The following is a 25,910-nucleotide window of genomic DNA, read 5'->3' on the forward strand; positions in this document are numbered from 1 at the left end:
AGATCTAGGAAGTTGTGTTGTGCATCACTGAGCAAGCCCAGCATTAAATCCTCCAGGTATGAGCCCACCTCAATGGGGAAAAGTTCTGGATACTATTAGGAGTATCCATATGTAGCTGATCTCTATTCTCGAACACCCAAGATATTGTTAGCAGCTACAAGGCTCCTAATCACAGTTGCCAGGGTCTTTTCCCAGGCACTCGCCATCTCCATATTCCTGCGCCACAGCATATTTCCCACTAAAGTGGCACTCTACTTAGGCTACCTTGTGAAACTACAACAGTACTGTCCTCAATTGCTGAGTCAGAAGGGGGTCTGCATCAGCAGAAGGCTGAGTTTCTAAGCACTTGAGTACCCTCTCCAGTCAGGCCAAATGATCTTTCAGTGAGCACAGCACACCCCCGCACTTGGCAAGGCAGAGGCCGCAAATGATGACCTCAAAGGCCTCCTAGACTGTGCTAATCAAAGGCATAGAACTGGCATTATTTGCAAATAATTAAGAGATATCTTTTCTAAGTTCTTCCTTGAATTGGTGGTCTAAGAGTGTCCATAGGGAAAGGCGCCCGTTAATACTCATTGGCATCTGCGTTGGTATAGCCAGCATAAGTAACACCGGGGAATGGTCAGAATAGTTACATGCCAGATGGGCGATGTCCCGAATCCCGGGCGCACCCCCTAGGAAACCAGTTTCTAAGCAATTGAGTACCCTCTCCAGTCAGGCCAAATGATATTTCAGTTAGCACAGCACACCCCCGCACTTGGCAAGGCAGAGGCCACAAATGGTGACCTTAAAGGCCTCCTAGACTGTGCTAATCAAAGGCATAGAACTGGCATTATTTGCAAATAATTAAGAGATATCTTTTCTAAGTTCTTCCTTGAATAGGTGGTCTAAGAGTGTCCATAGGGGAAGGCGCCTGTTAATACTCATTGGCATCTGCGTTGGTATAGCCAGCATAAGTAACACCGGGGAATGGTAAGAATAGTTACATGCCAGATGGGTGATGTCCCGAATCCCGGGCGCACCCCCTAGGAAACCAGCCACTAGTCCATGCGGGGCCAGCTCCGGTATACACAGGGGTAAAATGTGCCTTTCCTAACTTGCAGGTGGCGTATTCTCCATATATGTAGCAGGTCATTGTCCCCAATGACATCCTGATGGTGGTGGGAGGCACTACTGTGGTAGGTAGGTGGCACATGTGTGGTGAGCACAGTATTAGAGATGTCCCCCATAACAAAAGAGAAAGCCCTGGTGATATCACTTGGCCCCAAAGACAACCAAAAAAGTGGGGTCATCAGAGTTGGGTCCATAGTAATTTACAGTGGTAATAAAATGGGAAAGCATTTTTCTCCACATGATTGTATGGTGGCCTTGGGTATCGCTCAGGGATCCCAGATGCTAATGTGAGACTCTCCTATGGATAAGGGTGATGCTCTCACATGAATAAAATGAATAGGAAGAAATTATACCATAGGGAGCACATTTCCCTGTGAAGGGCGTGCAGTTAGAAGAGGCCAGATGGTATTGGTCCACTCCATTTCTTCCCCACTTAGCAATGAGCAAGGAAATATGGCTCTGACTACGCCATCCTTCTTTTTGCACATTATGTATGGTTCTCATTCTATCAAACCGTCCATGGTGGCTTGGCACTGACTATGTGGTAGGATGGGTAAGACACTCATGTACTTCCCACTGATCCTGCTCATCTACCAGCCTTTACTACCAATCACCCATGAGTCTTTGTGCAGGCTTCAGCGTGCAAAGTGAGGCATCAAATCATGGGCTTATCTGTTCTATTATGGTCTTTTTCTCTCACCGGTTGATTTTATGGGGAAAATCTGGCCTCCACTCTGGAAGTTTTCACATACATTTATCTGAGAAAAATTCCAGGGATACTATATCAGACTGTTCTGCTGAGACTCCCATCTCTAACACCCTTCATACCCTACTTCAAGCCGCTAATATCTATCTCAAGGTTTCCTATTGTATTCTTCTGCACAGGCTGAATCTGCTGGCTATCAGGGAAGGACAGATTTCCGTGGGAGCTAGACTTGAGAGAGTGCCTCACGGATGAGCAGTGGAAGTATTGTTGTGCACAAACGGGACAGATAATATCCAGTAGGATACCTCACATTATTTATTTATTTATTTATTTAATTTATAAAGCCTGAATCACCCTAATAGGGGTATCTCCGTGCTATGACTGCAATTACCAACCAAGGAGATATGAATCAGAACAGTGTGGTTTTCAGCAGCTTTCTAAAAACCAGGAGGTTAGTCATTGACACAAGTGAATAGGGAGTTGGGTCCAAAAAAGTGGGGCAAGGTGGAGAAAGTTTTACCGCTCATGCAAGCTTTTTTAAAGTCAGGGATATGGAGGAGAGCTTTGGATCCTGACCGGAGGGGCCTGGATGGTATATATCTGGCCAACTCATCTGTCAGATAGCTAAGACCCTGGTTGTTAAGAGATTTGTAGACCATAGAACAGATCTTGAATTTAATCCTCTTCCGCACCGGAAGCCAGTGTAGTTTTTCGAGTAGAGGAAGAGAGGCCGTTCTAGGAGGGGCATTGGTCACCAAGCGAGCCGCCATTTTCTGGACTACCTGCAATTTGTTTAAGGAGGTTTACTTGGCTGAAACCTGTTCTGCCACAGGGTATACTATACTCATATTCACCTGCGTAAATTTGGGTTTTGGCCAGATGATGCATGTGACAGATGAAAAATGTCCAGAGTTGATTTTATGCACTGTGGCCCAGTTCAGTCCTACTGGCAAGAGGTGTACACCACGCTCTCCCTCATGATAACAGCCAACCTCTTGCTGACCCCTTAAATGAGACATCTTAGCCATGGGCAAGATCTGGATGTTGCTTACAGAAGGTATGTGGCGTTATCCTTGCTGCTAGACAAGAGGCATGTTGCCTGTCGCTGGGGACATAGGCCAGCACCCAAATTCAAGGACTGTCTTACAGGTATAATTTACTGTAATGTACAATTAAGACTGTGTGCTGAACTGTTGCTGTTAACTTCCCTGCCACAAGACACTTGGGATGCTTTAAGGCAATACCTGTTGACACACTCCTCCCCTTCTGCTTCAATGAATGGATTTGCTGTCAAAACTGGAGGAGTAATCACTGTGCAGTGGGGGACTGCTGCTGTACCACTGCCACTAGATGCATGAGGGTAGTGTACAGTCCCTTTCCCCTAATTATACTGGATCAACCTGGCACTTGTGCTTTAACAATGACATCGCTGCTGCTTTTCTTTTTATTATGTGATTGTGTGGATTTTACCTTTGTGATTGAAAAGAGGAAGGAGTTGGGACCGCTGCTTGCACTGTATATCTAATGAATTTATGCCACCGTTATTGTTGTTATCGATTTGCCTTCAACGGAATTAAGTAACAAAATTAATAAAAATGAATAAAGTGAAAACACAACATGAGAAAAATCCCACACAAATTTAAGAAGATAGAGGATAATGTAAACATCTTTTACACCAAAACAAGAGAAATTCAATAGTATAACTAAAGATATACAATGTCAAAGTCCTCTGGTTTCGAGTAGCAGGTCCAGTCTTCATTCCTCAGGCAGCAGGGCAGCAGAACAGTCATTCTTGCAGCAGGGCAGTCCTAGCAGAAGGGCCGCAGAGCAGTCCTTTTTCTGAGTCATTCTCCCGATCCAGGAGTGATCTTAAGAGTGGACCTGAGCTTTCAGTGCTAGCTTTGAAGTGGGAAAAACTTTGACCCACATTTGGTTCCGAAATTTCCTGCCTCCATGCCCTGGCACCACTGGGCCTGAGGTCACAAAAGACTGTGTGAAGTTCTTTGCGTGTGGGCCGCAGCAGTGTATTTGAATTGCAGGTGACAGCCCTGCCCCTCCCATCAAGTCAAGTCAGATGGCCCATTCTGTCAATACTCAGTCCTTCTATTGTGTGCCTGTCTGAGAGGAGTACACAAAGGCCAAATGGCAACTTCACCTAGTCATGTGACTCAGGAACAGGCTACAAGTATCGAATGGTACTGACAAAAAAAATGTACTTTCTAAACAGGCCATTTTCAGAATTCTGATTTCTCTTTAAAGAGGGGTTTGCACTGCAGTTCATTTGAGTGTAAACATGATATTGCTACCTGTTTCCAATCAAAAGTTATCACTTATTATAGGCAATATGGTAACCCATTGTTATCCTATGGGAGGGGTATGCATCACAGGACTGAAAAACTAATTTGTGAGTTTTTCACTACCATGATATGCAAAACATAAAAGTACATGTCCAACTTTTTAAATACAATGCACCCTCCACTATGGCTATTTAGGGCGTAAACTAGTTATAACATATGCATTAAAAGGGGAGTTTTAGGACTGGCAAGGGGTTTATTTTGCCAGGTCGAATTAGCAGTTTAAAAACACACGGCCTGCAATGGCAGAATCAAGACATGTTTTAAAAGAGTTCACTGACAGAATATCGATGTAAAAAATATAGATGTAAAAACATGTAGATGTAAAAATATAGTTGTAAAAAATATATATGAAAAAATATAGGATGAAAAATATCGACTCCCTATACTATTTATCAAAATATCACGCCCTGGATGGGGTCTTCGTCATGTGTTTTGGCATTCTGGGATTTGGAGTTTTGTAATGTTGCATCCATGCAGCACACGATTACTGCCCGAGTTAAGACCCAGCTTGGGCCCCAGCTGCTGTGCAGAGTCTTGATTCTGCAACGTTTCCCCGCACTTGGGTAGATGAGGAAGAAATGTTTATTTCGAAACGCGTCAGGCTGAACTTAAGGCTGCCTTCAATATACCAGCTCCTGAACTTTGTTTGTATCTTTTAAATAAAGGCTGGTGACCTTGCACGTTTCTCGTGTGCTTCTCGTGTGAGCCACCAGTGTTTTGCTATTTATAATGCCGCTGAGGATGCACCACCCCAACATATGCAGGGGGCCGCGTGGAAGAATTCATCTACCCAAGTGTGGGGAAACGTTGCAGAATCAAGACTCTGCGCAGCAGCTGGGGCCCAAGCTGGGTCTTAACTTGGGTAGTAATCGTGCGCTGCATCAATCAATCAATCAATCAGGGCATTTATATAGCGCACTACTCACCCGGAGGGTCTCAAGGCGCTGGGGGGGGGGGTCAGCTACTGCTCGAACAGCCAGGTCTTGAGCTGCTTCCTGAAGGCGAGGTGGTCCTGGGTCAGGCGGAGGTGGGTCGGAATGGAGTTCCAAGTCTTGGCAGCCAGGTAGGAGAAGGACCTTCCTCCTGTGGTGGCTCTTCGGATGCGGGGGACGGCGGCGAGGGCGTGGCTGGTCGATCGAAGCTGGCGTTTGGGAGCGTAGAAGTTGAGGCGGCAGTTGAGGTATCCTGGTCCTTGATTATGTAGGGCTTTGTGTGCGTGGGTGAGGAGCCCGAAGGTGATTCTCTTGTTGACCGGGAGCCAGTGCAGGTCTCTAAGGTGTCCGGAGATGTGGCTGCGGCGGGGGATGTCCAGGATGAGTCGTGCTGCGGTGTTCTGGATCCGCTGGAGTCTCTTCTGGAGTTTGGCGGTGGTTCCAGCGTAGAGGGAGTTGCCGTAGTCCAGACGGCTGGTGACGAGGGCCTGGGTGACCGTCTTCCTGGTCTCGGTGGGGATCCATCGGAAGATCTTACGTAGCATGCGCAGGATGTTGAAGCATGACGAGGAGACGGCGTTGACTTATCTGGTCATGGAGAGGGAGGAGTCCAGGATGAAGCCCAGGTTGCGTGCGTGGTCTGTTGGTTTGGGGGCGCTGCCCAGGGCGGGGGGCCACCAGGAGTCATCCCAGGCGGAGGGTGAGGATCCCAGGATGAGGACTTCCGTCTTGTCTGAGTTCAGTTTCAGGCGGCTGTTCGACATCCATTTGGCTACGTCTGTCATCCCTTCGTGCAGGTTGGCTCTGGCGGTGGTGGGGTCGTTGGTGAGGGAGAGGATCACCTGGGTGTCGTCGGCGTAGGAGATGATGTTCAGGTTGTGCTGGTGTGCGATGGTTGCGAGGGGGCTCATGTAGACGTTGAAGAGTGTTGGGCTGAGCGAGAAGCCTTGAGGTACGCCGCAGATGACTTCGGTGGCTTCCGATCTGAACGGGGGGAGGCGGACTCTCTGTGTCCTTCCAGCGAGGAAGGAGGTGATCCACTCCAGTGCCTTCTCCTGGATTCCGACGTTGCTGAGGCGCTGTACTAGGGTGCGGTGGCAGACAGTGTCGAAGGCCGCGGAGAGGTCCAGGAGGATGAGGGCCGCTGTTTCTCCGTTGTCGAGCAGGGTTCGGATGTCATCGGTGGCTGCGATCAGGGCGGTCTCGGTGCTGTGGTTGGCCCGGAAGCCAGACTGCGAGAGGTCGAGGGAACCGTTCGTCTCGAGGAAGGCGGCCAGTTGCTTGTTGACGGTCTTCTCGATGACTTTTGCAGGAAACGGGAGCAGCGAGATGGGGCGGTAGTTCTTGAGGTCGGTGGGGTCGGCTGATGGCTTCTTTAGTAGAGCGCTGAGTTTGGCGTGCTTCCAGCTCTCCGGGAAGGTAGTGGTGTCGAAGGAGGTGTTGATGATGTCCCGCAGGTGGGGTGCGATGACAGCGTCAGCCTTGATGAAGACGTGGTGAGGGCAGGGGTCTGTCGGAGATCCGGAGTGGATGGAGTTCATCGTGCGGATGGTATCTTCGGTGCTGATCGGGGTCCAGGCGCGGAGGGTGGTGGTGGGGGGCGGTGGTTCGGACGTGGCGTGCGTCGGTTGAGTGCTGAAGCTGTTGTGTATGTCCGCGATCTTGTTGTGGAAGTAGGAGGCGAGGGAGTTGCAGAGGTCTTGCGAAGGGGTGATGTCGTTGTTTCCGGCGTTGGGGTTGGAGAGCTCTTTCACGATGTTGAAGAGTTCCTTGCTGTTGTGTGCGTTGTTGTCCAGTCGTTCCTTGAATGCAGTTTTCTTGGTGGCGTGGATCAGCTGGTGGTGTTTTCGGGTGGCGAGCTTGAGGGCAGTCATGTTGTCCGGTGTTGGGTCTCTGCGCCAGGTTTTCTCGAGTGCTCTGCAGTTCTTCTTGGAGCTCTTGAGTTCGTCGTTAAACCATGGGGCTTTCTTGCTGCCGGGTCTGTTCGGCGGGGTCTTCAGCGGGGCGAGGTCGTCTGCGCAGTCGCTGATCCATTTCGTGAGGTTGGTGGCCGCTTGGCTGGGGTTCGTTGTGCTGGTGGGAGCGTTCTTGCTCAGGGAAGTAGCGAGCTGGTCTGCAGAGATCTTGTTCCAGCTTCTGCGGGGAGCCTGTTGCTGGTGATGGTGGCGCGTGGTCCTTCTGAAGCTGAAGTGTACGCAGCTGTGGTCCGTCCAGTGGAGTCCCGTGGTGTGGCTGAAGGTGATGTCCTTGCTGGAAGGGAAGACCGGGTCGAGCGTGTGTCCGGCGTAGTGGGTGGGGGTGTTGACCAGCTGCTTGAGTCCGAGGTTGGCGAGGTTGTCCAGCAGGGTGGTGGTGTTGCGGTCGTTGTTGTTCTCCAGGTGGAAGTTGAGGTCCCCGAGGAGGATGTAGTCAGCGGAGAGGAGGGCGTGCGGGCTGACGAAGTCGGCAATGTCTTCGCTGAATTGTGTGCGTGGTCCCGGGGGTCTGTAGATGAGGGTGCCTCTGAGGGTGGTCTTGGGGTTGACGTGGATCTGGAAGTGCAGGTGTTCGGCGGGTGCGAGGGTGTCGTCGGTGTTGGTCGTGATGCGGATGGTGTTCCTGTGGATGATGGCGATGCCTCCTCCGGTCTGGTTGGCGCGGTCTCTCCGGGTGATCTTGTAGCCCTCTGGGATGGCGATGGCGATGTCGGGCGCTGAGGAGACGTTCATCCAGGTTTCCGTGAGGAAAGCGACGTCTGGGTCTGTGGTGTCGAGCAGGTTCCAGAGCTCGACGGCGTGTCTGTGAACGGAGCGGGTGTTGAGCAGGATGCACTTCAGGTGGGTGTTGCTGGTGGTCAGCTTGGTGGGTGCTGGTGTGGTGTGGGTCTGGTTGCAGGTGAACTTGCAGGAGTGGCAGCTGAAGGGTCCGTGGGTGCGTCTCGGTGTGGCTCGGTAGCAGCCCGGGGTTCGGCCGGTGTTGAGTGCGTTGAGTTCGGTGGCATCGTAGGTCCGTCGGGTCGGCTTCCGGTGGTGGGGGCCAGGGGTCCTGGCACTGGGCGCGGTCCAGGCGCAGACGGGCTTACCTTTGGCGCACCTTCGGCGCTCATTCAGTGCACCCGCTGCGCGCGTCCGCTGCGCGGTTGCTCTGGGGGCGTCATAAGTAAGGAGCCGGGTGGGCGGGTCAGCTGGGTGGCGGGAGCGGGGCGGCCAATGGGCTGGTGGTGGGCGGGGCCGCAGGGGGGCAGCGGCGGGAACCTCTGGGCGTCCGGCGGCGGCGGGTCTGTCCCTGGGTCAAGCGGCGAGCGTGGGAGGCAGGGGGAGATCCGGGCGGCCCAGCGGCGGCTGGGTCGTCAGCAGAAGCAGTAGGCAGGCAGCGGCAGCGGTGGGAGGCAGGGGGGTGACCCGGCCTAGTAAAAGGCGCAGTGGTCACTCCCTGGCTGACCCCGCAGGACCCCTTATGTAAGGAGCCGGGTGGGCGGGTTAGCTGGGTGGCGGGAGCGGGGCGGCCAATGGGCTGGTGGTGGGCGGGGCCGCAGGGGGGCAGCGGCGGGATCCTCTGGGCGTCCGGCGGCGGCGGGTCTGTCCCTGGGTCAAGCGGCGAGCGTGGGAGGCAGGGGGAGATCCGGGCGGCCCAGCGGCGGCTGGGTCGTCAGCAGAAGCAGTAGGCAGGCAGCGGCAGCGGTGGGAGGCAGGGGGGTGACCCGGCCTAGTAAAAGGCGCATGGATGCAACATTACAAAACTCCAACTCCCAGAATGCCAAAACACATGATGAAGACCCCATCCAGGGCGTGATAGTTTGATAAATGCTGGGGAGGAGGAGCTTCAAGCACATACCTTTTGGGAGCCTCTGAGGAAGAAATGTTTATTTCGAAACGCGTCAGGCTGAACTTAAGGCTGCCTTCAATATACCAGCTCCTGAACTTTGTTTGTATCTTTTAAATAAATGCTGGTGACCTTGCACGTTTCTCGTGTGCTTCTCGAGTGAGCCACCAGTGTTTTGCTATATATATATATATATATATATATATATATATATGTATATATATATATATATTACCTACTGGCAGTCGCCAGTATGTATATATAGTTAGGATTTTTTTTAATAGGGATTTCTGAAAATTCTATGCTGAATAACTTTGGCATTGATGGACGGAATTGGCTGAAATTTCAGGAAAATGGCACATTTCGTTTCTGAGCGTCCCCTGAAAGTTTGGGGGGGTTTCGTCAAGCGGGGGCCGAGAAAAAAGTGGGGTCCCAAAACGAGTTTTTAACATTGAGTTTTCCATAGGGCGGTTGGATTCACTATTAGCTCGAGCGGCTGAATGGATTTCCACAAAACTTGGCAAAATTGTAGGGACAGGTATCCCGATGTACCTTTGCTATGTCTCAAGATATATGCTCCAGTGGTTTTTACGAAAATTAACTTTGAAAAATATATATTGGGCTACATTGGGCTATATATATGTTAGAGCCCAAATGTAGCCCAATGTAGCCCAATGTAGCCCAATGTAGCCCAAAGATGGCCACCAGAGACAAAAAAAACAAATGTAGCCCAAATATCAGCCAGATGTAATGTGGAAAAGTGAATTTTGCCATGTTATATGCGCCTACGTGTTCCCCATCCTATGTTATATGTGCATGATCGATATGCATGTATCCCCTTATGATCGATTAAAGACGCAATTATAGTTGTGTCCAACTCTAGTATGCCAGTTTCCAGTTCTCGTGAAAGCAACGAGTATTAGGCCTATGTTGCCACGTTTCACAGTGTGCACGTTAATTCATTGAATTGTCCCCGTTCCTAGGCCTCAAAAAGGGCCCGGACACCAGATTCAAGTTCCAGTCTCCTGAACCCGCTCCGAGGAGCGATGCAGCCCCCACCTGCATCCCTGACCCTTCACTTACTTCCTGCCTCGCAGCGCAGTGCCCGGCCTGGCTCTGCCTGCCTGTCTGCCAAGAATATGGTATGCTTCTAGTTATCAGTCCAGCCCTCCTTCGTTGCATTCCTAAGCTACTGAACCGCATCAACAGTCCCAGCTATGGTCTAGTCTTTCTGTCTCCATGTAAGAGAAATACTGTATTAATATTCATAGAATATTCCTAGCACACGTAATACATGTAGAATAATGCATGCACCAGTCTTAGTGTCAAGTAGCCTTTGCCCCGATAACTTTTGGATTCTATCAACATGTACTCCAAACACCAAATACCAGATATGCTATAGGTACATGTCGTCCTGACACCGCAGACTTTAGTCTCCTCTTCTAGCGCAGAAGTCATAGCCCCAGTTCTCCCTAGTAACACGTCATTGCCCGTTTTGCGCGCACCACTAGGTTAAAGGTCCCAGCTGCTCAGGTAGCCCCCTCCATGTTTCCGCCCCATTCATGACACTTCTGTGACGTTCATACCACATGTCTACGTGCACGCCCTGTACACGCCTTCTTTTTCCACCCATGCCTTCTTATCTTACGTTTGTCATAAGTTACGCCTACTGTATGTAATGTAATGTAATGTTTTACTATATATATGCTGCACTGTCGATGTAATGGTGCAGCTGCCTTCCTTTTTATTTTATTTCAGGCTGTCCCGTTCCAGTCCCTTTCTTTTTGCCTGAATAAATCCTTTTGACTCGGACACATCGGATCCTGCCTCTTATTTATTGAGCTATCTGTTATTGTTAATGTAATTCAAAAATAGTCCCGGTATTATTTATTTATATACCACATAATGGCGCCCGAATAGGGACGAGCCCCTTCCTCACGCACTGGCGATGCCACGCAGGCCCCCTGACCCTCTGCAGCCGTGACGGAACTCTACTGCGCACCGGCAGATATTTATGCTTCAAGTCTCCCTCAGGCCCACGGAGGAAACGGAGACTGCGGTCCGACATCCAGACGAAGCGGTGTGGAATGCGGTTCGTCCCGACCAGAGCCCAAGCCGAGAGAGCAAGGTCCGAGGTATCCGGAGGCCCACCTGTAACCGAAGTTTCCGAAGTTCGTAGTCCGACGTCGTAGCAGTCCAGTCCAGTCCGAGGCCTTCCAGTTTCTGCTTCCCGGTGAGTACCGTCGCGGGGGAAGTATCTAGACAGGATCATTAGTTGGTCCTGGTCCGATGGGTTTGGGTACACAGATCCAGTACGAAGTATTCACCTAGGTGGATACGGGTCCCGACGTGTCTCTTTATGGGACCGGTATGTTCTGTACTGTTTTAGCAGTGCATCCAGTAATTCTAGTAAGTTTCGTTTTCAAGAAATTCATGTGTTCTGTTTTCAGTGTATCAGGTAGTATTCTGTTCGAATTGTTATTAATGTATTTTTATGTCGTGGTATGAGAGTTTTGTTTGCTATATTATTATTGTGATTATTGTGTATTGTGTTCCAAGTATATAACAGAAATGTCTCTGTTCTCGAAATTACGTCAGATAAAGACCAGAAAAGGGTTACTCGAAGAAGCAGTTACTGTCCCTCCTAGGGACAGTCCAGGACATTTTATGTATCACAAGCATGGCTTAGATGCCATAATATATCTAGACTTATGGGCGGACTATACTAAGGAACTAGAAGAGAAATATAGATGGCCCGTATCAGGTACATGGGATGCCGAGTGCATCATGCGAGTAGAAGAAGCATTATGGAAAAAGAAAGCCAGACAGTCCCAGAAAGATGCCATCGAGTTATGGCGCAAAGAATCTCATAAAAGAACCGAAAAAGAATTCAGAAAAACAGAATTAAGTAGGGAATCCGCAGAAAAAGCCCAAGAAAGGGAATTAATCGAAGAAGGTGAACGAGTTAGAGCAGAACAGTCAGACAGACAGAGAAATGCCCTTATTAAGGGTATGTATCCTCTTCTTGCCGAGGGCTTGCCAAAAGCAACCCCGGAAGCACCCTGTAATTTCCCGCCGCCATTGATCCCGACTAAGCTACGTCATAAACCGACCGCAGCTGATATTTTTCTTTCGTCCTATTTGGACGACACAGTCCCAGAATATGCAAATCCTTTTCCGCCTGCTCCCATTAATAATGTAATTCCTGCTCCTACAGCCGTTGGTCCCGTGGGTCCAGTTAATGTTACAGCACCTGTTACAGCACCCCCGGCCCAGCCCACAGTACATGTACCCGCTTTGCCAGTCGCTTTACCAGCACGTACAGTATATACCGACGATTCTAGTTTAGGAGCCGCGGGGGGAAGTTCTCCTCGTACCCCGCCTCAACCAAGACGTATGACGCTACATGAACTAGCGTTACAGCGTACGCCAAAAGTGACTACATACGTAGATATCAAGCGAGCACTTACTGAATGTCGTTATGATCCAGTTCCAGGCGATGACCACATGGTCATATATTCATTACGTTTAAGACGGGTTGCCGGCTATTTGGACACCCTGCCCGATATGGGAGAACATCTAGACAGAAAATATCGTTTTATCCGTACAGGAGTGAATCCAGAAAGTATTCACGAAGCCATGGTTCAAAGAAAAGTCGAGACTCAGCTCATGATTTTAAAGTTTTTGATTAACTGTTTAATAAGAGAGCAAGATTATCCAGAAAAAGATCAAGAAGAAATGAAAGTCCTGACCAGGTGGAGTGACAATATAGCCGAGGGGAAACACTAGACACAAAATTGTATAGAGAGTATGTACAAGAAAATCCGTAGGGAAATCATAACTATACACGAGAAACGAGAAGCAAAACAAGCAACCGAGAAAGAAGATGACTCTTCTACAGAAGAGGTAGACAACGAGAATCCCGGCAGAATAGCGTATGTAGGTAGAACTAGACTTTCCGACCGACATTCACGCCTGGATTACAAGAAAGCTGTTCCTCCTCCAGCACCAGAACAGTGTTCTCTTGAGCAAGTATTCCAAGCTACCGACCACATTCTGAAATCACAAATAGGTTATAGTGAGCTTAGTACCATGCATGAACAAGAACTAGCCCGATCAGCAGTCCGGTGGACTACTGATTCTACCACTTTTCCAGACGAAATAGTGGCCCAAATGTTTCTGAAACTGCCCCCAGCCGAACAGCGACTGGTGGGTATGTATATGATCCAACACCTCATTACACTGTACGAGGAACAGCATTCTGATCCCGGTCCTCTACATGATATATTGAACGAGTTACTCCAGTACAGATGGAAAGGTCTAGGTACCGATTTAATTAGTGTCATTTTAGAACAGCGCCACAAATACCGAACGTTTCTGAATCCACATTTTGTTCACGTCTCACCCCCAGAAAGTAAATCATTCTACATAGACAGACAGAATCCGTTATGAGAAGTACATCCAGTCAAGAAAGAGGGTGGTGGTCTAGAACGAGTATTTGTTTACACCCCTATCACAAAGATGGAACTCTTAGAAATGAAAAAGTTAATTCCCTGTCATGATAAAGATCCAGCAGGGTTCCACCGTGAATTAAAGGACATGCTCCGCATGGGAGAATACACGTACCCTGATATCATTAGAATGTTAAAGGTCCTGTTGCCAGCAGGCATATATGAAAAACTCAAGGAAAAAGAATGGGAGGTGGGAGAGAAAAAGATAGATTGGACAGCTCTAGAAGCTGAAGATAATTCACGAGTACCAGGTACCGGTATTGGGGATAAAGCTAAAGAATTGCCCGAGTTATTGATACAAGTTTTGCCAAGATTACTAGCCACGAAAAAGGAAGATTGGGATGCCATCTCAGCCTGTAAACAGAAACAAGACGAAGACACTAGTGATTTTTATTCTAGATTTGAGAAATGTTTTATTATTAATAGTGGTCTAAAAACAAGTAGTGAATCATACCCTCATCTTTTTGTTACCAAACTAGTCGAGAATTCAAGTCCACAAGTTAAAAATCGAGTCCTGAAAGTCGAAAGTACCTGGCAAGCTAATTCTCCGTCATAGATGCTCCAGATGCTCCAGTACCACCAGAACAGAATCAGGGAAGAGCAGGAACACGAAAGGAGACGTATGAAAGATACAAAAATGAAAGTATTAGTTGCACAATCTGTTCCACAAGACATTCAGAAGAGGGGTCCGAATCAAGCCAGTCATCCTGCAGTTCCCGTTAAAGGGACCTGCAATTACTGTAAACAGCCAGGTCATTTTATAAACGAATGTGCAGTTCTGAAACACAACATAGCTACTGGTAAAACTAAAGAGAGACCACGTCCGCCTAGACAAGAACAAGTTTCACAGACTTCCCAGCCACCACAGAATGCACAACAGTCAGTTACAGTACCGCAGCCTATAGCTGCAACACAGCATGTTACACAGCAAATGTACCAGTATGCACAGTCAGAGTATCCAGATTATCAGCCGTATTCATGAAACAGCCTAGAGAGGGAGGTAGGCTTGCCTCTCATCGAGATACCTGTGGATCAAGAGGGTCCCTATGTACATAGTCAAGTATTGGGGAAAGACAGGAAGTTTCTGATTGATACAGGGGCAAGTAGGACTACCATCAGTCATGACGAGGTTCCAGGGGCTCCACTCTCAGGCTCTAGAAATGTTTCCCTTGGATTTTCAGGAAAGCCTATTGTTAATGAAATATCGAAACCAGTTACTCTAGAGGTTGGTTCATTGTCCCGAACTACAGATTTGTTACTAACGAAGTCTTGTCCAGAAAATTTGTTAGGCATTAAGACTTTAAAAGAATTAGGAGCAGTCATATGCTGCTCCCCAGAAGGGGTCCGTCTGTTCCTCCGTGATTTCAAAGGTCATTATGTATTACGTGATTTTGATCCAAGATTATTGAATGTACCACAGCATTTATGGGCGCAAGGTCCGACTGATGTAGGTTGTATGCATATCACACCCCATCGTGTGACTCTAAAGCAAGGTGTTGTTCTACCACGAATCAGACAGTACAAATTTCCACCTGAGGCTGTAGCAGCCTTATCCAAAATTATTGACGAACTTATTGTTCAAGGAGTGGTTGTAGAAACTGACTCCAATGTATGTAATTCTCCTATCATTCCAGTTCTGAAACGTACTGATCCAAATGCACCTCCAGTTTATCGATTAGTGATCGACCTTCGAGAACTTAATAAATGTATTGTACCACAGTACCCAGTGGTCCCGGATATTTCTTCCCTATTGACAGCCATTGATTCTGAAGCTACGTTCTTTACAGTTATCGATCTCAAGAACGCATTTTTCAGTGTCCCCATTCATCCAGACAACCAGTTCCTTTTCGGATTCTGTTTAAATGGAAGAAGCTATAAATTCACACGAGCACCTCAAGGTTTCACAGAAAGTCCTAGCATTTACAGTCAAGCACTTAAGAGACAACTAGACAATATTCACATGCCAACTGACACTGCCCTGCTCCAGTATGTCGATGATCTACTGATCACAGCCCGTTCTGAACGTGACTGCGAACGTGCGTCACTTACAGTTCTGTATTTTCTGGCCGAGATGGGGCACAAGGTGTCCCCTTCCAAATTGCAATTCTGTGTCCAGCAAGTGGTCTACTTAGGACACTTACTGTCCAAGAGGGGTAGGCAGTTGACACCTGACCGCATCCAGTTAATAGCACGTCTTCCACAGCCCAAGACACAGAAGGAGGTACGAGCTTTTATCGGCCTCACTTCTTACTGCAGACAATGGATTCCTCAGTATGCATTTCTAGCCAAGCCACTGATACAGTTAACGACACAGGAGGCAGCCGTATCGACTGTCCTCCCTTGGACCCAGGAACATACACTTGTTTTTAATGAGTTAAAGAAAGCTTTATGTAATGCACCTGTTCTTGCAACACCGAACTACAGTAAGCCTTTTACGCTTTTTGTTACAGAACGCGATGGTACTGCATTATCTGTTCTCACACAAGATCAAGCAGGACAATACAATCCCTGTGCTTATTTTTCTAGCACATTAGATCCAGTGGCCCAGGCTCTGCCTGCGTGCCTTAAGTCAGTTGCAGCCACAGCTCTAGCTATCAGACAAAGTGATTCCATAGTGTTAGGACACTCCCTGACAGTACAAGTTCCACACTCCGTGGAAGTTCTTTTAAACCGAACACAGACTCAGCACTTGACAATTGCACGTTTAACAGTTTATGAACTGACATTGTTTCAGCCACACATAGAAATCAGACGCTGCAACATTTTAAATCCAGCTACACTGTTACCGTCAGTTACTTCAAATCCTGCCACACATGACTGTGTGGAAGTTGTTAACACCATGACAAAGCCAAGACAAGACTTGACAGACATTGCATTACCTGATCCCGACCTGACACTTTATGTGGATGGTTCATGTATGAGAACAAGTACAGGAGAACTAGTAGCCGCGTATGCAGTGACTACTGACACCGAAGTTATAGAAACACATCGTATTGACACCCTGTCTGCTCAAGCAGCAGAGCTTGTCGCTCTGACCCAAGCCTGCATACGTGCCAAGAACCTGAAAGTTAACATATACACAGATTCACGTTACGCATTCGGAGTCGTACACGACTTTGGAGTGCTCTGGCAGGAGAGAGGTTTCATGACTTCTCATGGAACCAAGATTCAGCATGGACTCCTCATTCAAGCTCTATTAGATGCAATACATTTACCGACAGCTATCGCTATCATGAAGTGCAAGGCACATACGAAAGTCACTGACATCATTTCCCAAGGTAACGATCTAGCAGATCGAACAGCCAAGCTCACAGCTCAGACTCCAGACATTCCAGTTAACACGACACTGACACTCACTCCAGATCAGACTACTTGTATGACAGTTAAGGACCCTACACAAGATGTCATAGACATACAGTTACATGCTACTCCCGATGAAATCAAGAAATGGTCCGAACAAGGAGGGGTCCAGACAGATCAAGGATGGTTGACGAAGGGAAAAGCCACATGGTTTCTCCCCGACTCTATGGTTCAAGTCATTATTAACACCGCACATAGTCCAGAACATCTAGGAGAAAAAGCCATGTTAGACAGTATCCAGAACCTTTGGTTCAACAAGCATTTACGAGCAGCAGCCAAGCAGAAAGTCCGTACCTGCATGATATGTTGTCAGTTCAATCCAGGTAAAAGTGTCCCGGTGGAACAAGGTGGATTCCATCCTCCTGACCACCCTTTTGAAGTCCTCCAGATGGATTATATTCAGATGGAGCGATGTCGAGGTTTCAAGTATGTCCTCGTAGTTGTATGCGCTTTGTCCAGGTGGACAGAAGCATATCCAGTTCCAGATTACACAGCTGCGACCACTGCCAGGCAGTTGGTTCGTGAGTTCTTTCCCCGCTATGGATTACCTAGGGTCGTGTATTCAGATAACGGCCAGCCATTCTCATCCGAGCTCATGAAACAAGTATCCCTTTTGTTAGGGTACCAGTGGAAGTTCCATTGTGTACGCCATCCTGAAGCAGCCGGTCTCGTAGAGAGACATAACCAGACCCTGAAAATCCGCATTGCAAAAGTGTGTGCAGAGAAAGGTGTAGATTGGATAGTAGCACTGCCAGTTGCCCTTTTTTATATGAGAATGGTCGCTCATTCCCGTTCAGGTCTATCTCCCTACGAGATAGTGTTTGGTCGCCCCCCTAACATGTGGGGTACACCTAGACCCCGTACCATTACCGATATTGACAGTAATATGTTGACAGATTACCTTGCCTCCTTGATGTCTGCACTACAATCTTGTCGTTCACAGGTTGCCGCTGCATTTCCAGACAACACCGAGGTGAAACCACATGAAGTCGTTCCGGGGGAATATGTTCTTATAAGGAATTTTGATCGTTCAAGTCCGCTGCAGCCTCGCTGGAAGGAACCCCGTCTAGTTCTTCTCACCACCCGGACAGCAGTGAAGATTGAAAACCGAAAAGGCTGGCTACACGCGAGCCACGTCAAGAAATTCCATGGACTTAAACCTAAAACTTTTCTCAAGGACTGCCCCGTTCTCAAGGACTGCCCAGACCAAGAATCTAAAATTCCCCTGTTAGAGAAAACTCCGCAGCAGGAGTATAAATCGAAGCTGAGGTCTAATAAGTCAGCCAGTTTAATTGTCTAAGTCCCTCTCGGGTGAAACGGTTAGACAGGTTCCTGACATGTATGAAATAGACCCACACAGTGAGAGAGTTAGTCAAAACTCTAAGAGATGTATTATCGTTCTATTCTTTTTATTGTTCCTCAGTCTTATGGTTACATGCATAAGTTATGCGTTACATTTATGTTTTCCTATTTCACATGTACATATGTTTTCTAATGTTACAGTAGAGCACACATTTAGTGATCTGCCTCCTCACGAGTTATCCTATCGTCTTGCTATGCATAATAATACTTTTATCCGAATGTTGCACTATTCACACCAGACCAGCAATGCCACTAATTGTTGGGTGTGTGGTCGACTTCCCCCTTTCCAGACACCGAAGGGAGTTCTGCCACCCTTTCCCTATCCGTTTTCACATAATGGTTCGTGTGGAGCATGGTCCACGTTAACGTCATCCTCAACTGATATGTCCCTTCTGAATCGAACATGTTTCCCAGACAAGCAAGGTCTTTCCCATAGAACAGGGTTAGATCTAGAAAATGAAGTATATGATTTAGGTAATTATTCCTCGAATTTCATGGTTCTGAATGTTCAGTCCGATACTACTCCAGATTTGCCTGCTATTTCAGTACTACCAGTCAAAGGCGAATTATGTGTCAGAAAGAATGGTTCCGCACATGTAGGACATAGTGATTGTACTACTGTGGTCGAGTATAGTGACAGTGGGAAATCTATTTTCAAAGCCTCACGTCATTCTTATTTTGTTTGTGGTCAGACCGCATATGTTCGTCTGCCCCTAGATTGGGATGGAACATGTTACATTGCCTTCCTACTGCCACCAGTTTTTCTAGCCCCATCTGATTATCACAGAAACACACTTCTAGTACACGTTAGACATAGAAGGGAGACTGAGTCCCCAATTGTCGATCAAACTGAAACTGCTCTAGAACAATATCAAGACTTCAATAAAGGTTTCTTTTTCTTTATAGGACCTGTCCAGAATAGTAAGTTAATACGTAGGCTAACCAGAACCCTTGAAGCAGTAGTGAATGAGACTACTTCCGCTCTAGGTAACTTAACCGAAGAACAATCTGCTATGCGTTTTGTTGTGCTCCAAAATCGTCTCGTTCTTGATGTCATACTGGCCGATAGAGGAGGAGCATGTAGAGTCATCGGATCTAGTTGCTGCATTTTCATTCCTAATAACGCGCCGTCTGTTTATTCAGCTATAACCAGACTTCATAAAATTGCCCATCAGTTACACCAGAATCCAGGCACCTGGACATGGTCCGGTTGGCTCTGGAGTATTATATCTGCCTGGGGATGGAAAGTATTGTCATTCCTGGGTATAGCAGTAATGATCATATTCAGTTGCTGCCTCTGTTTACAATGTGGCCCTGCGATTTGCGGCATGTGTGCTACCTCTTGTATTCCTAGTCCTAAATCCCGTTCCAAGACAATTCGAGACGAGCAAATGATGCTATATGAACAGATAGATGGTATCATGAATATTGATGTTTCCTGATGGAAACGTAGGGCACAAGGAGGGAATGTGGAAAAGTGAATTTTGCCATGTTATATGCGCCTACGTGTTCCCCATCCTATGTTATATGTGCATGATCGATATGCATGTATCCCCCTATGATCGATTAAAGACGCAATTATAGTTGTGTCCAACTCTAGTATGCCAGTTTCCAGTTCTCGTGAAAGCGACGAGTATTAGGCCTATGTTGCCACGTTTCACAGTGTGCACGTTAATTCATTGAATTGTCCCCGTTCCTAGGCCTCAAAAAGGGCCCGGACACCAGGTTCAAGTTCCAGTCTCCTGAACCCGCTCCGAGGAGCGATGCAGCCCCCACCTGCATTCCTGACCCTTCACTTACTTCCTGCCTCGCAGCGCAGTGCCCGGCCTGGCTCTGCCTGCCTGTCTGCCAAGAATATGTTATGCTTCTAGTTATCAGTCCAGCCCTCCTTCGTTGCATTCCTAAGCTACTGAACCGCATCAACAGTTCCAGCTATGGTCTAGTCTTTCTGTCTCCATGTAAGAGAAATACTGTATTAATATTCATAGAATATTCCTAGCACACGTAATACATGTAGAATAATGCATGCACCAGTCTTAGTGTCAAGTAGCCTTTGCCCGATAACTTTTGGATTCTATCAACATGTACTCCAAACACCAGATACCAGATATGCTATAGGTACATGTCGTCCTGACACCGCAGACTTTAGTCTCCTCTTCTAGCGCAGAAGTCATAGCCCCAGTTCTCCCTAGTAACACGTCATTGCCCGTTTTGCGCGCACCACTAGGTTAAAGGTCCCAGCTGCTCAGGTAGCCCCCTCCATGTTTCCGCCCCATTCATGACACTTCTGTGACGTTCATACCACATGTCTACGTGCACGCCCTGTACACGCCTTCTTTTTCCACCCATGCCTTCTTATCTTACGTTTGTCATAAGTTACGCCTACTGTATGTAATGTAATGTAATGTTTTACTATATATATGCTGCACTGTCGATGTAATGGTGCAGCTGCCTTCCTTTTTATTTTATTTCAGGCTGTCCCGTTCCAGTCCCTTTCTTTTTGCCTGAATAAATCCTTTTGACTCGGACACATCGGATCCTGCCTCTTATTTATTGAGCTATCTGTTATTGTTAATGTAATTCAAAAATAGTCCCGGTATTATATATTTATATACCACAGTAGCCCAACTATAGCCCAATGACAGAATGTCTCAGAGTGTTCTAAAGAACAACTAGAACGCTAACAGTCTTACTTATGACAAAAGTATGGCACACCTGAAGTCATCTTGATTGGAATAAAGTGGTAACACTTAATACATTTAATTTGAAAAGGAACAAAATGAGGGGTTTCATTTTGCCATAGAAATGTTATATGTATATATATATATATATATATATATATATATATATATATATATATATATATATATATATATTACCTACTGGCAGTCGCCAGTAGGTATATATAGTTAGGATTTTTTTGAATAGGGATTTCTGAAAATTCTATGCTGAATAACTTTGGCGTTGATGGACGGAATTGGCTGAAATTTTCAGGAAAATGGCACATTTCGTTTCTGAGCGTCCCCTGAAAGGTTGGGGGGGTTTCGTCAAGTGGGGGCCGAGAAAAAAGGGGGGTCCCAAAACGTGTTTTTAACATTGAGTTTTCCATAGGGCGGTTGGATTCACTTTTAGCTCGAACGGCTGAATGGATTTCCACAAAACTTGGCAAAATTGTAGGGACTGGTATCTCGATGTGCCTTTGCTATGTCTCAAGATATATGCTCCAGTGGTTTTTACGAAAATTAACTTTGAAAAATATATATTGGGCTACATTGGGCTATATATATGTTAGAGCCCAAATGTAGCCCAATGTAGCCCAATGTAGCCCAAAGATGGCCACCAGAGACAAAAAAAAACAAATGTAGCCCAAATATCAGCCAGATGTAGCCCAACTATAGCCCAATGACAGAATGTCCCAGAGTGTTCTAAAGAACAGCTAGAACGCTTACAGTCTTACTTATGACAAAAGTATGGCACACCTGAAGTCATCTTGATTGGAATAAAGTGGTAACATTTAATACATCTAATTTGAAAAGGAACAAAATGAGGGGTTTCATTTTGCCATAGAAATGTTATATATATATATATTCACTGAAAAAACCATAGGTTATAGACCATATATAGTTAGGAATTAGCATTTAAAAAACCTTATTTTACTCACACAAAACCATTGGAATTCCATATATAGTTAGTTGCACTAACTATATATCGCGCACCCGCAATCCACTGCTGATGATGTCACATATTACATCATTCATGACATGGTCAGTGACATCACTGATGACATCACTGATGACATCTCAAATGACATCACTGATGACATCACTGATGACATCATCCAGTGACTGTGTGTTTCTGTAAAGTTTAAATATGTTTTACATATTGAAGAATGAGTAGATGTAGAAGTGTCTGGATGAAGGATTTAGTAGGTGCGTGACTGACTGTATGAGTGAGTGATTAAATGTGTCTCACTGAGTGCATGGGTTAGTGACTAAACTGTCTTAATTTGTGCATCATTATGTCTGTTGTTCTGTAAACTGCTGCATGTGTTGATCAGTAGCTATATGAGTAACTATATGGGTTATTGATTGATTGCCCAAGTATTTGTATGGGAGACTGAGTGTGTGTGTGGCTGGCTGGGAGGTGTGTGACTCTGTGCAGATCAATGTGTACTTGTATCAATGATTGTATAAGAGAGTAATTATGTGTTAGTATATGTTTCAAAATGTAAGGTGCTCTATGTTTAACTGTATAGATTAGAAAATGGAAGTGTGATTGATTCTTTACAGGACTGACTAGGTGTGTGAGTAACTCCATGGATGAGTGACAGAGTGTGAGAGTCTGTATAGGTGTATGAGTGCATATGATAGTGTTGTAAAGATGAGTGATTGTATGTATGAATGATTGTATGGGTAAATGAGTGAATGTGTGTGTAAACATAGGAATCACTGAGTGCGTATGTAGTAACTAGTATTGGTGTGTCAATGGTTTCAAAAATTATACTCTGTATTTAACACTGGGTGTAACAGAGGTTATATTAAAGTGTGAGGAGATGCATTGTATTGTCACATGAATGATATCATCAGTGATGTGGTCATTGATGTCAAATGAGATGTCATCAGTGATGTCATCAGTGATGTCATTTGAGATGTCATCAGTGATGTCATCAGTGATGTCACTGACCATGTCATGAATGATGTAATATGTGACATCATCAGCAGTGGATTGCGGGTGCGCGATATATAGTTAGTGCAACTAACTATATATGGAATTTCAATGGTTTTGTGTGAGTAAAATAAGGTTTTTTAAATGCTAATTCCTAACTATATATGGTCTATAACCTATGGTTTTTTCAGTGAATTTTCAAGGTTTTGTAAATGCTAATTCCTAACTATATATGGTCTATAACCTATGGTTTTTTCAGTGAATTTTCAAGGTTTTGTAAATGCTAATTCCTAACTATATATGGTCTATAACCTATGGTTTTTTCAGTGAATTTCAATGGTTTTTTAATAGCAAATATCATAAGCTGTCGAATGTCAAGTACGTGGTAAGATTTTTTTTTTTCGTGTTTATGCACACTGATCTGCTTTGATTGCTGCCCCCCACCCCTCATTTCTATTAGGAGTACTCTCTCTTTGCAGATAGTGAAGGGTAGTTAACGCAGCCCTTTCCCCCTTTGTAATCCGTCGTGCCTGCTTCTCTCTCCATTTGATTGATTGTTCTCTTTGGTTCATTCTCTATTTACAAACAAGCACAGAGTCGCAATACTCTGTTTAGTCTTTGCAGATAGCGAAAAATCGTGTAAAAAAACAAAAGGAATCGAGCAAAATCAGTAGGCCACTAATGGGATCTCTTTTGACCTCGCTAAAATAGAAACATTAGGAACAACCTGTTGAAAATAGCAATGCGTATGTATATAAGCGGCGTTCATTTGTGTTCACAGTACCCCTTGTTGATTGTTTCAATCGAGCATTGAATTGTTCGAAGTTAATTCTCTTAAGGATCTTCTCTACCTGCAAACGAGGAAGAATAGGAATATTCTATCTCCCTTTGCAGATAGTGAAGGGTAGGTAACGCAAGCCTTTAACACGTCGTACCTATTTCATTCCTCATTGATTGATTGATTGTCCGAACATTGACTGTTTGGGAATTAGTTCTTTTTGGAGGTATTCCCTGTTTGCAAATAAACGTAGGAAAATCTTTGCAAGTAGTGAAAGGGTACGTAATGCGGACCGTTCTCCCCCGTTGTAATCTGTCATGCCTATCTACTCCCCACTGATTGATGCACCTTTTTCACCCGGACCATTTACTAGAGATACGTCATCTGGCCCGACCAGAGAGCACCCCTAGTGAAAAGGACATATGCAATAATAACGAAGTGATCACTGTATCCTGTTAACAGAAACTTTACCATGAAACAACCTGGAAAGAAAAAAATAGGAAAACGAAAATCAGTAGGCCACTGATGAACATGAACTTTTATTAAACAACGAACAAAGAAACGATAACATAACGTAATGATAAAACCTATTAATGTCCTAGAAACAAGAAAACGTTAAAATATGCCAGTGGTGAGAGACCAGACAAACAGTAAGAGAAACCAAATCACCCCTCGCTGTCCCACCGCCTGCCACGCCAAAAAAATCGATAGACTAGGGAAAATGCAAGTCAGTAGAACATCCACCCCCACTCTGGAAACTTCCAAGGTGGGGCAGGGTTCCGGCTACGCCCAGCCGGGAGCAGCCCATATAAGGCAGGTCCTGCTGCCACGCCTCGGCCAGGAGATCCTAACGTAGGGTGTAGCCGAAGGAGAGGCCGAGGCCAGCGGGACCCGGCCAGGGGATTGCCTTTACAACGCTGAACAGTTGCAGGGGGGGGGGAATGTCTCCTCGACCCTCCCCTCTCTCTCCCAGTCCGGCCGCGGTGGCCCTTGAGAGTTGCAGGTAGTCCCGCCACATGCTCTTCCGGTCCGACCACCAACGGTCGGGGGGCCGAGGCCGACGGGATCCGGCTGCAGCCGATAAACCAAGAAACCCGTTCATGGGGCCAGAGCCAGGGGCGTCCGGCCGACATCCACCGGAAGCCCGGCCCGAAGACGGACGGGACACTTCTTTCTTTTATAATGGCTGCGACAACACTGGGGGGGGATGTCTTGCACATGCCTCCGACCCCCCCCCTCGTCCTCATCGCCTGGTCCGGCCATAACAAATCTCAAGCGAGACGCCGTGGGGTGCACTGGGAGGGAGAGACGGTGCGAACAGGCCTCTCCCGCCTCCCCAGGTGGAGGCTTCCCAGCTGCACCCTCAGCGCTCCAGGCGCCCAGAAAAGGGTTCTTCCACTGTGGCCATGCTGCAACGTCTCGCCCGGCAGGGTGGAGCCCGTCCGCTCATGTGACCCCGCGATCGCCGGTAGCTGCCGAACTCTCAAAATGGCGGTCGACCTGGCAAGAGCGGGCCCAACATAAAGAAATGGCCCGGTCACTGGTTGACTCCACCACCGTAGTCCTCCACGACCTTGAAGATTCTAGAGGAGCCGCGGGAGTCTCCGACCCCCGATGGGGAATGACTGCCATGATCGCCCGTGGAGTGACGAAACTGTATCCGCGGGACGTCGGCGCTCCCATGCTGGCGCCAGCCTCACTTTGAATTACTACAATCCTGCAGACCTCACTTCCGGTGAAAGCACAGTGTGACCCGGTAGGAAAAATTATTGCACCCCCTCCCCTTTTTGACTGATAGTTCAAACCACCGATCCTTTCCTTTGCCCTTTTAACGGAACTTTGGACTGCCTCCCCCTCTTTTACATTTTCTAGAGAAAACAAAACATTAACCACTACATTAGCATAGCAGTTGACACCAGAACTGTTTTCAAATTGAAAACCAACAACATCTTCAACAGAATCCTTTTTGTTTCTGCTGTGACCCTGCTACAGCACAGGCATTGTCCCCAGCAGTAATTCTGCAATGCCGGTAAGAATAGCTGTGGTGCCTACTGGACTCACTCACCCCCGCGGCGCCCCACGCCGTTTTTTGCTGGGCGGCAACTTACTAGACATCACTTTCGTGCCATCTAGATTTCAGCGCGTTCTGCTGCCTTGGAACTATTCGCACAACAGACCGCTACTGACAAGAATATTTCATTATTGGTGCTGTCAATTTCAATAAATCTATTGGATAATTAAAAAGAAATTGCCACGGTCTCTTCGTTGTTTAAATGTTTTTACTGTTTTTGTTTTGTTGTATATATTTATATGTTATTAAAGTTT

The sequence above is a fragment of the Lissotriton helveticus genome, chromosome 8, assembly GCF_964261635.1.
Source record: "Lissotriton helveticus chromosome 8, aLisHel1.1, whole genome shotgun sequence".
Lineage (NCBI taxonomy): Eukaryota > Metazoa > Chordata > Amphibia > Caudata > Salamandridae > Lissotriton > Lissotriton helveticus.